An 8,885-nucleotide genomic window follows, 5' to 3' on the forward strand; every position below is an offset into this window, starting at 1 on the left:
CCCTTGAGCAAAGTTGGAGAAGAGATAGTGGTAATTTCCACCACTTCCCCTTCTCCGAGACTGGAAGTGCTATGAACTGTGCTCCTTAGCTCCTCCGCTCTGTAGTCTCTGCCTGGGGGCTCCAGAGGGGCTCTAGGAAGGAGTGTCAGCCAGTGATTCCTCCCCCTTGGCCAGGTGGGGACCCAGAATCTTCTGGTGAATTCTAAATTTTTTTTTTTTTATGAGCCCAATGGTTGTTTTAGGCATTTGTGGAAGCATTTGTGATTGTCTCAATGGTTGATGGATGCTATAGGCATTTGTTTAATAGGTAGGGCCCATGGAATTCAAGGCTTAGTGCAGTGACAGTTCTGTAAAATAGAATTTTTCCTATGATCTGCACAGCTTTAGAATATCTTTTTTTTTTTTGAGACTGAGTCTCACTCTGTCGCCCAGGCTGGAGTGCAGTGGTGCGATCGCAGCTCACTGCAACCTGGGTTCAAGTGATTCTTCTGCCTCAGTCTCCCAAGTAGCTGGGATTAAGAGATGTGCCACCACACTTGGCTAACTTTTGTATTTTTAGTAGAGGCAGAGTTTCACCATATGTTGGCCAGGCTGTTCTCAAATTCCTGACCTCAAGTGATCTGGCCCCTTCGGCCTCCCAAAGTGCTGGGATTACAGGCATGAGCCACTGCACCTGGCCTAGAATATCTTGCTGAATAATTTATGTAGATAGAAAAAAAACTGTTTAAGACTGAACCTGTAACTGAATTCCATTTTACATAAAGGATTTTTAAAAATATAATTTTAGTATAAATGGAAATTTCAGGAAATGGAATTAGTCTAGTATATTTTATAGTATATTTTGAAATCAGGTAGTGTGATGCCTCCAGCTTTTCTTTTTATTTAATATTTTTTTGTCTCTCTGATGTGTTTTGCATTTCCATGAGAATTTTAGAATAGTTTTCTGTTTCTGTGAAGAATGTCTTTGTAATTTAACGTGGATTGCATTGATTCTGTAGATCACATTGAGTGATAGAGATATTTTAACAATATTCTTCCGTTCTTCCGGTGCATGGACATGGGATATCTTTCCATTTACTTGTGTCTGCTTTAATATCTTTGATCTATGTTTTATGATTTTCATTGTAGGATCTTTCAGCTTTTTGGTTATGTTTATCCCTAGGTATCATTATTTGGGGGTGGGTAGCAACTGTAATGAAACAGCTTTCTTGGTTTCTTTTTTATGTGTTTCACTGTTGATGCATGTGTGTGCTACTCATTTGTGTATATTGAGTATTTTGTAACTTTACTAAATAAATTATTTCTAATAGGTTCTTTGTGGAATCTCTAGGGTTCTCTGTGTATATATGATCATGTCACCTGCTAACAGAAACAATTTGACTTTTTTTTCCCACCCAATTTGGATGGGTTTTATTGCATTCTCCTAATTGCTCTAGCTGGGGCTTGCAGGACCATGACGAATAAAAGTGGTAAAAGTAGCCACACTTGAACAAGATCTTAGAGGAAGAGCTTTTAACTTTGCCCCATTGATTATGATGTTAGTTATGGGTTTGTCATATACAGCCTTTATTGTGCTGCGTTCCTTCTCTACTCATTTTGAGTTTTTATTATGAAGTAATATTGAATTTTATTTTTTTCAGCATCTACTGAAATGATTGTATGGTTTTTGTTCTTGATTCGTGATGTGTGACATTTATTTATTTGTGTTTGTTGAATCATTCTCATATTCCTCTGATGAATCTCCAAGTATTTTGTTGAGGAATTTTTGCATCTGTGTTCATCAGGGATATTTGCCTGCGGTTTTCTTTCTGTGTTGTGTCCTGGTCTGGTTTTTGTAGCAGGGTAATGCTGACCTCATAGAACAGGTTTGGAAGTACTCCTTCCTCTTCATTTTTCAGGGAATATTTTGAATAAAGTTGGTATGACCTTTTTAAAAAATGTTTGGTAGAATTCAGCAGTAAAACCATAATTCTTATGTTTTTATTTGATGGAAGATTTTTATTACTGCTTTAATTGCATTACTCATTATTAGTCTGTTCAGGTGTTTTATTATTATAACTTGTGAAATTGCTATGTTTCCAGCAATTTATTCATTTCTCCTAGATTTTTCAATTTGTTTGTATATAGGTGTTTTTAGTAATCTCTTATGATCCTTTGTGTTTCTGTGTTGTCAATTGTAATGTCTCCTTTTTCATCTGTGATTTTACTGCAGTTTTCTTTCTGTTTTTCCTAGGCTCGTTATAGCTTGTCAATTTTTTTTTCAAGAAAAACCCCAGCTCTTTGTTGCTTTGTCTTTTTGTAATTTTTTTTTTAGTTTCTATTTTTAAAATTCCTTCTCTAATCTTTATGATTTATTTCTTTCTGCTAATTTTAGCATTTGATTTTTCTCACTTTTCTCATTACTTGAAGTGTACTGTCAGGTTGGCTATTTGAGGTCTTTCTACTATTCTGATTAGGCATTTAAAGCTATGCACTTTGCCTTTTACAACTGCTTTTGCCGCATCCCACAGGTTTTGTTATGTTGTGTTTCTATTCTTATTTGTTTCAATTAATTTTTAATTTCCTTTGTTCCTTTCAATGAATTTTTAATTTTTTTATTTATTGGTTGGTCGTGAGCATGTTTTAATTTTCATATATTTGTACAGCTTTTAAAGTTCCTGCTATTACTCATTTCTAGTAGTATTCCACTGTGGTCACAAAAGATAGTTGATATGATTTCAGTTTTTAAAAATGTGCCGTTACTTGCTTTTTGTCCTAACGCACAGCCTATCCTGGAGAATAAGCCATGTGCTACTGAGTAGAAATGTGCATTGTGCAGTCATGGAGTTGTGCAAAGCTGTGTAAATTTCTGTTAGGTCTATTCCGTGTAGAGTACAGCTTAACTTATGATTTTTTGTTGTCTGGATGATCTGCCCATTGACGATAATGGTGTGTTGATTATAGTGGAGTGTTGAGGTACTCTATTATTATTATCATTATTATTATTATTATTAATTATTTTTTGAGATGGAATTTCTCTCTTGTTGCCCAGGCTGGAGTGCAATGGTGCAATCTCAGCTCATTGCAACCTCTGCCTCCCAGGTTCCAGCAATTCTCCTGCCTCAGCCTCCTGAGTAACTGGGATTACAGGCATGTGCCACCATGCCCTGCTAATTTTTTGTATTTTTAGTAGAGACTGGGTTTCTCCATGTTGGTCAGTCTGGTCTGGAACTCCCAACCTTAGGTGATCCACCCACCTTGACCTCCGAAAGTGCTGGGATTACAGGCGTGAGCCACCGTGTCCGGCTGGAATCTTAAAAAGTTTAATACATGGAAGCAGAGTAAAATGGTGGTTACCAGGGACAGGGAGGTGGGAAAAAAGGGGATCTGTCAGTCCAAGAGTACAAAGTTGCAGTTATGTGATTATAGTTATTAATACTGTATACTGGAAATTTGTGAAGAGTATATTTCTTCTAACTATATGAGAAGATAGATGTGTTCATTAGTTTGACTGTAGTAATTATTTATGTGTGTATATATATATACACACAAACACATAGATTTTCATATATATGAATCAAAACAGGCTGTCCACTTAAATATATTTAATTTTATTTTAAAAATAAAAATATGAAACAGAAAAAAAGCATGCATATAGTCTTAAACTCAATTACGGATATAAATAAGTGCACTGCTAATCAGAGCAGTGAATTAAATATCAGTTACATTTGTTTGTTTATATTGTAACCGTTCCTTTTATTTTCATATGTTTTCTATTTATAATTAAGCAAATATTTAATGAGTTCACAATGCAACTATATATTAAATATGCTCACCATATTTGAGAGGTGATGAATGTTACAAGTTTTAGGTCATAGTCACTGTAAGAATGTTCCCTTGGGAAGTGTTATTTTCTGTTGGTTTGTATTTTAAAACGTTTACCACCACCAAGAGATAGCCTGGGTTTTTCTCATCTTCACCTGCCATAAAGAATGTTATAATGAACGCCTCTGAGCCTATATCACTATGGGCTATTAAGCATGCTTCTGACAGATAGCTTCTTAGATTTGGAATTGCTGATCCAAAATCAATGAACATGTTAAAATATGACAATTTTCACCCTCAAATATGCTGTTAAAAATCATAATTTCATTAATTTTATGTAATAGTACAGTACCAATTTTCCCACGCTTCACACTACAATCAGATACTATAAATTTCTTTAATTCTTATATATATTACAGGCAATAAAATCATCTCATTGCTCTTTCAACTTGAAGTTTCTGATTACTGTAATTCTAAATGTACTGTGTCATGTTTATTATATAGTTTATATTACATTTTGTGAACTCTACTTTCAGTCTCCTTTACTGCAAAAAGTAATATGTGTGGAAACAAAATTGGTTTTATTCAAGAGTATCTTTTCTTTGTCTAAGGTCTGTTTGAATTAGGCAAGAAAAAAATCACATATTCATCCAAACAGTACAATGTCTGTGTCCATTTCACAGTAGCAATACAATGTGAATAGAATCACACTCATGTCTCCCATGACAAAACTAACGCCTTAAGTACAACATTCATTTTGCATTGAAAATTCATTTTTTAAATATTTTCAGCTACATATGGTCAATTTCTCTTTGTATGTTGCATAGCTTCCAGTTGCATCTAGGAGTCTTTTATTTTTCGATAGTTTTGGGATACTGGTGGTTTTTGCTTACACAAGTAAGTTCTGCAGTGGTGATTTCTGAGATTTTGGTGCACGTGTACCTGAGTAGTGTACATTGCACCCAATATATATTCTTTTATTCCTCACCTGCTCCTCCTTTTCCCTCCGAGTCCCCAAAGTCCATTGTATCATTCTTATGCCTTTGCATCCTCATAGCTTAGCTTCCACTTACAAGTGAGAACATATGATACTTTGTTTTCCACTCCTGAATTACTTCACTTAGAATAATGGCCTCTGGCTGCCTCCAGGTGGCTGCAAAGGCCATTATTTCATTCCATTTTATGGCTGAGTAGTATTCCACGGTGTATATATACATCATATTTTCTTTATGCACTTGTTGGCTGATGGGCATTTAGTTGATGGGCATGGTTGATGGGTTTCATATTTTTGCAATTGTGAGTTGTGCTGCTATAAACATGCATGTGCATCTGTCTTTTCCATGTAATGACCTCTTTTCCTCTGGGTAGATACTCAGTAGTGTCATTGCTGGATCGAATGGTAGTTCTACCTTGAATTCTTTGAGAAATCTAGGAGTCATTTTAATATAGATAACTGAATTGCAGTTAATTCTCCATCTGGTTTTCCACATTGGTTACTTACTGCTGCTGATTTGAGGCCATTTTTCATTTATATTACTCTATCATTTTATTCATTGTCACATCTCTAACAGTACATGCTGCTTCCAAAGCATATCATGTGAACAGATTAAAATTCTCAAAGTATAATTCTTTGTTGAAGCATTTGTAAGTTTTACACAAGCCCTTACATGATCTGTGTTTTGATTTTTAAGTCATCATCTCTTCTATTTTATTTATATTTACTTTTCTTCTTGTTAGATGTAATCTTATACAAACTTTATAGATAGAAAGATGTTGGGAAACTATCACATAGTCTGTTATGTTTATGGTTTTATTTTAATAGGCCAAATTCGTTGATGAAAAGAGAAATCTTGATAGTTTTTTAATTATGTAGGACACGACATTATTTTATCAGAAAATTGTACGTTGAAAATGTATCATTGTGTATAAAGTGGCATGGATTCAACTTTATATGTGTGAATTACATTTGTAATGTTTGAATAGTGGATTACAGTTTTAACATACTTTCACTTCATTTGGTCCTGTTAGGTAAGCAAGGGACCTTGTGTGTTGGAAAAAGAATTACTTCGGTGCAGCCGCCCCAGAGGAGCTGGGGGAGGGCGCTGGGCCGCGAGGCTCCTCGCAGACGACGTGGCAGAGATTTCGGCGAGCCAGGCAAGTGCCGCGGCGGCAGCGGCCGGACCTTGCGCGCAGCAGGGCGGCCTGGACTAGGGCCTCCCTCCGGTTCCCTGGAAGCGGGCCCGCGGCGAGCACCCAAGCAGCAGCAGAGGCGGAGGCTCCAGCGCGTCTGTCTTCTCCCTCAGCCTGAGCCAGGGGAGTCCGGGCGGCCCGGGTGTCTGGAGCGGGGGTCCGTGACGGAGAATGAGAATTTTCTTCACCAGAACATGGAGACTGTTCCATCACCAGGAGCACAAAGTTTTCATTGTTGGGCTGGATAATGCAGGGAAAACTACCATTCTTTACCAATTTTCTATGAATGAAGTTGTACATACATCTCCTGCAAGAGGAAGTCATGTAGAAGAGTTAGTGATTAATAATACACATTTCCTAACGTGGGATATTGGTGGCCAAGAATCTCGTCGTTCTTCGTGAAACACCTACTATACTAACACAGAGTTTGTAATAGTTGTTGTGGACAGTACAGAGAGGATTTCTGTAACTAGAGAAGAACTCTAAAATGTTAGCGCATGAAGACCTAAGAAAAGCTGGTTTGCTTGAGTTTTGTTAATAAATGAAATGTTAAAGAATGCATGACTGTAGCAGAAATCGGCCAGTTTTTGAATCTACCTTCTATTAAAGATCACCAGTGGCATATCCAGGCATGCTGTGCTCTAACTGGCGAGGGATTGTGCCAAAGACTTGAATGGATGATGTCACCACTTTAGATTAGATGATCTCTACTGACCTCATAGATTTTGTATAAATGAAGTGCTGGACTTTACCTGAAAGCTGCCAAAATTAATGGTTTAGATATATTTATAATAAACATTTAAACTTTTTCTGTAAGAAGAAATATTAAGACCACTTATTTGAACAGAAAGATGGAGAAGGAGGAGGGAGAAGAAAAAATGCCCCAGCGACGGCGGCTGTCGGTTGTGCGGCGGCAGCGGCTCTCCCCCTGGCGGAGGATGGACAGCCAGGACGGGAAGGGGGTGGTGTGCGGCAACGGCACCGGGTTTGTGAAGTGTGGATGTGCAGGCTCTAACTTTCCAGAACACATCTTCTCAGCTTTGGTTGGAAGACCTGTTATCAGATCAACCACCAAAGTGGGAAACATTGAACAAGGATCTTATGGTTGGTGATGAGGCAAGCGAATTACGATCAATGTTAGAAGTTAACTAGCCTGTGGGAAATGGCATAGTACGAAATTGGGATGACATGAAACACCTGCAGGACTACACGCTTGGACCAGAGAAACTTAATATAGATACCAGAAATTGTAAAATCTTGCTCACAGAACCTCCTATAAACCCAACCAAATACACAGAGAAGATTATAGAGGTAATGATTGAGATTTAGCAGTTTTCCAGTGGGTATGCAGCCATCCAGACCGTTCTGACTTTGTACACGCCAAGTTTATTGACTGGTGTAGCCGTAGACTCTGGAGATGGTGTGACTCATATTTGCCCAGTATATGAAGGCTTTTCTCTCCCTCATCTTACCAGGAGACTGGATATTGCTGGGAGGGATATAACTAGAAGCGTGTTGCTTCTATTGCGAGGATACGCCTTCAACCACCCTGCTGATTTTGAAACGGTTCACATGATTAAAGAAAAACTCTGTTACTTGGGATATAATATTGAGCAAGAGCAGAAACTGGCCTTAGAAACCAAAGTATTAGTTGAATCTTATACACTCCCAGATGGACATATCTTCAAAGTTGGGGGAGAGAGATTTGAAGCACGAGAAATTTTATTTCAGCCTTATTTGATCAATGTTGAAGGAGCTGGTGTTGCTGAATTGCTTTTTAACACAATTCAGGCAGCTGACACTGATACCAAATCTGAATCCTACAAATACATTGTGCTTTCTGGAGGGTCTGCTATGTATCGTGGCCTGCCTTCACCGTTGGAACGAGAACTTAAACAGCTTTACTTAGAAGGAGTTTTAAAGGGTGTTGTGGAAAAACTTTCTAAATTTGAGATCAGCATTGAAGACCCACCCAGCAGAAAGCACATGGTATTCCTGGGTGGTGCAGTTCTAGCAGATACCATGAAAGACGAAGACAACTTTTGGATGACCCGACAAGAGTACCAGGAAAAGGGTGCCCGTGTGCTGGAGAAACTTGGTGTGACTGTTCGAAAACTCCAAAGCTTGTTCCCATGATACCCGTAATGCTTTTTTCCTTTATTGCCAATCTTTGAACTCATTCAACTCTGGGACATGGAAGAGGCCTCTCTCTGCCTTTTGACTGGAAAGGTCAAGTTTTATTCTGGTGTCTTGGGGAAGCTTTGTTAAATTTTTGTTAATGTGGGTAAATCTGAGTTTAATTCAACTGCTTCCCTACATAGACAAGAGGGCTAAGGGTCTTGTCTGCTGCTTTGTTTCTTCTAAGTAGGCATTTAGATCATTCCTGTAGGCTTCCTATTTTCACTTTACTACTCTAAGGCTGCTAGTTGTAATCTTTAGCACACTAGGTGGTATGCCTTTATTAGTGTAAGAAAAAAACTTTAACAGGAGCTTTTACATGTTACTGAGATGGGGGGCGGTTCGGGATGGGTGGGCAGCTGCTGAACCCTTTAGAGCATTTCCTCTGTAGTGTGGCGCTTTCAACTGTACTGCTGCGGCTTTAATTACCTTAAAGCTTCTCCTGTGAACATCTTAGGGAAATGTTAGGTTCAAAATGAAAGTGTTTTGGGTAGTTTTTGTTGGGATGGGGGGATAACAGTGAGTGGTCTTCTGAGTTTTATTTTTGAGGTTTTCTCTCTGGAGTACACAGAGGAACTTTATTTACAGTAGTTTGATTTGGCAGGTTTTCTTCTACTTGTGCTCTGCCTGGAGCTGTTTCCATATGATATAAAAAGCACAAGTGTAGTATTTATGTGTTTTTTAAAATCAACTGTGTTAGCTGGGACTAGACT

The 8,885-nt window shown here is 38.1% G+C and overlaps 2 pseudogenes; both read left to right on the forward strand.

The window, feature by feature from the left end:
• The first annotated feature begins 6,034 nt into the window (after nucleotides 1-6,034).
• On the forward strand, nucleotides 6,035-6,800 carry LOC141407864 (ADP-ribosylation factor-like protein 5A pseudogene; annotated as a pseudogene).
• Nucleotides 6,724-8,257, forward strand: LOC102139725 (actin-related protein 2-like; annotated as a pseudogene).
• Nucleotides 8,258-8,885: the final 628 nt, after the last annotated feature.

This window comes from Macaca fascicularis, chromosome 10 (genome assembly GCF_037993035.2).
Source record: "Macaca fascicularis isolate 582-1 chromosome 10, T2T-MFA8v1.1".
Classification (NCBI taxonomy): Eukaryota; Metazoa; Chordata; class Mammalia; order Primates; family Cercopithecidae; genus Macaca; species Macaca fascicularis.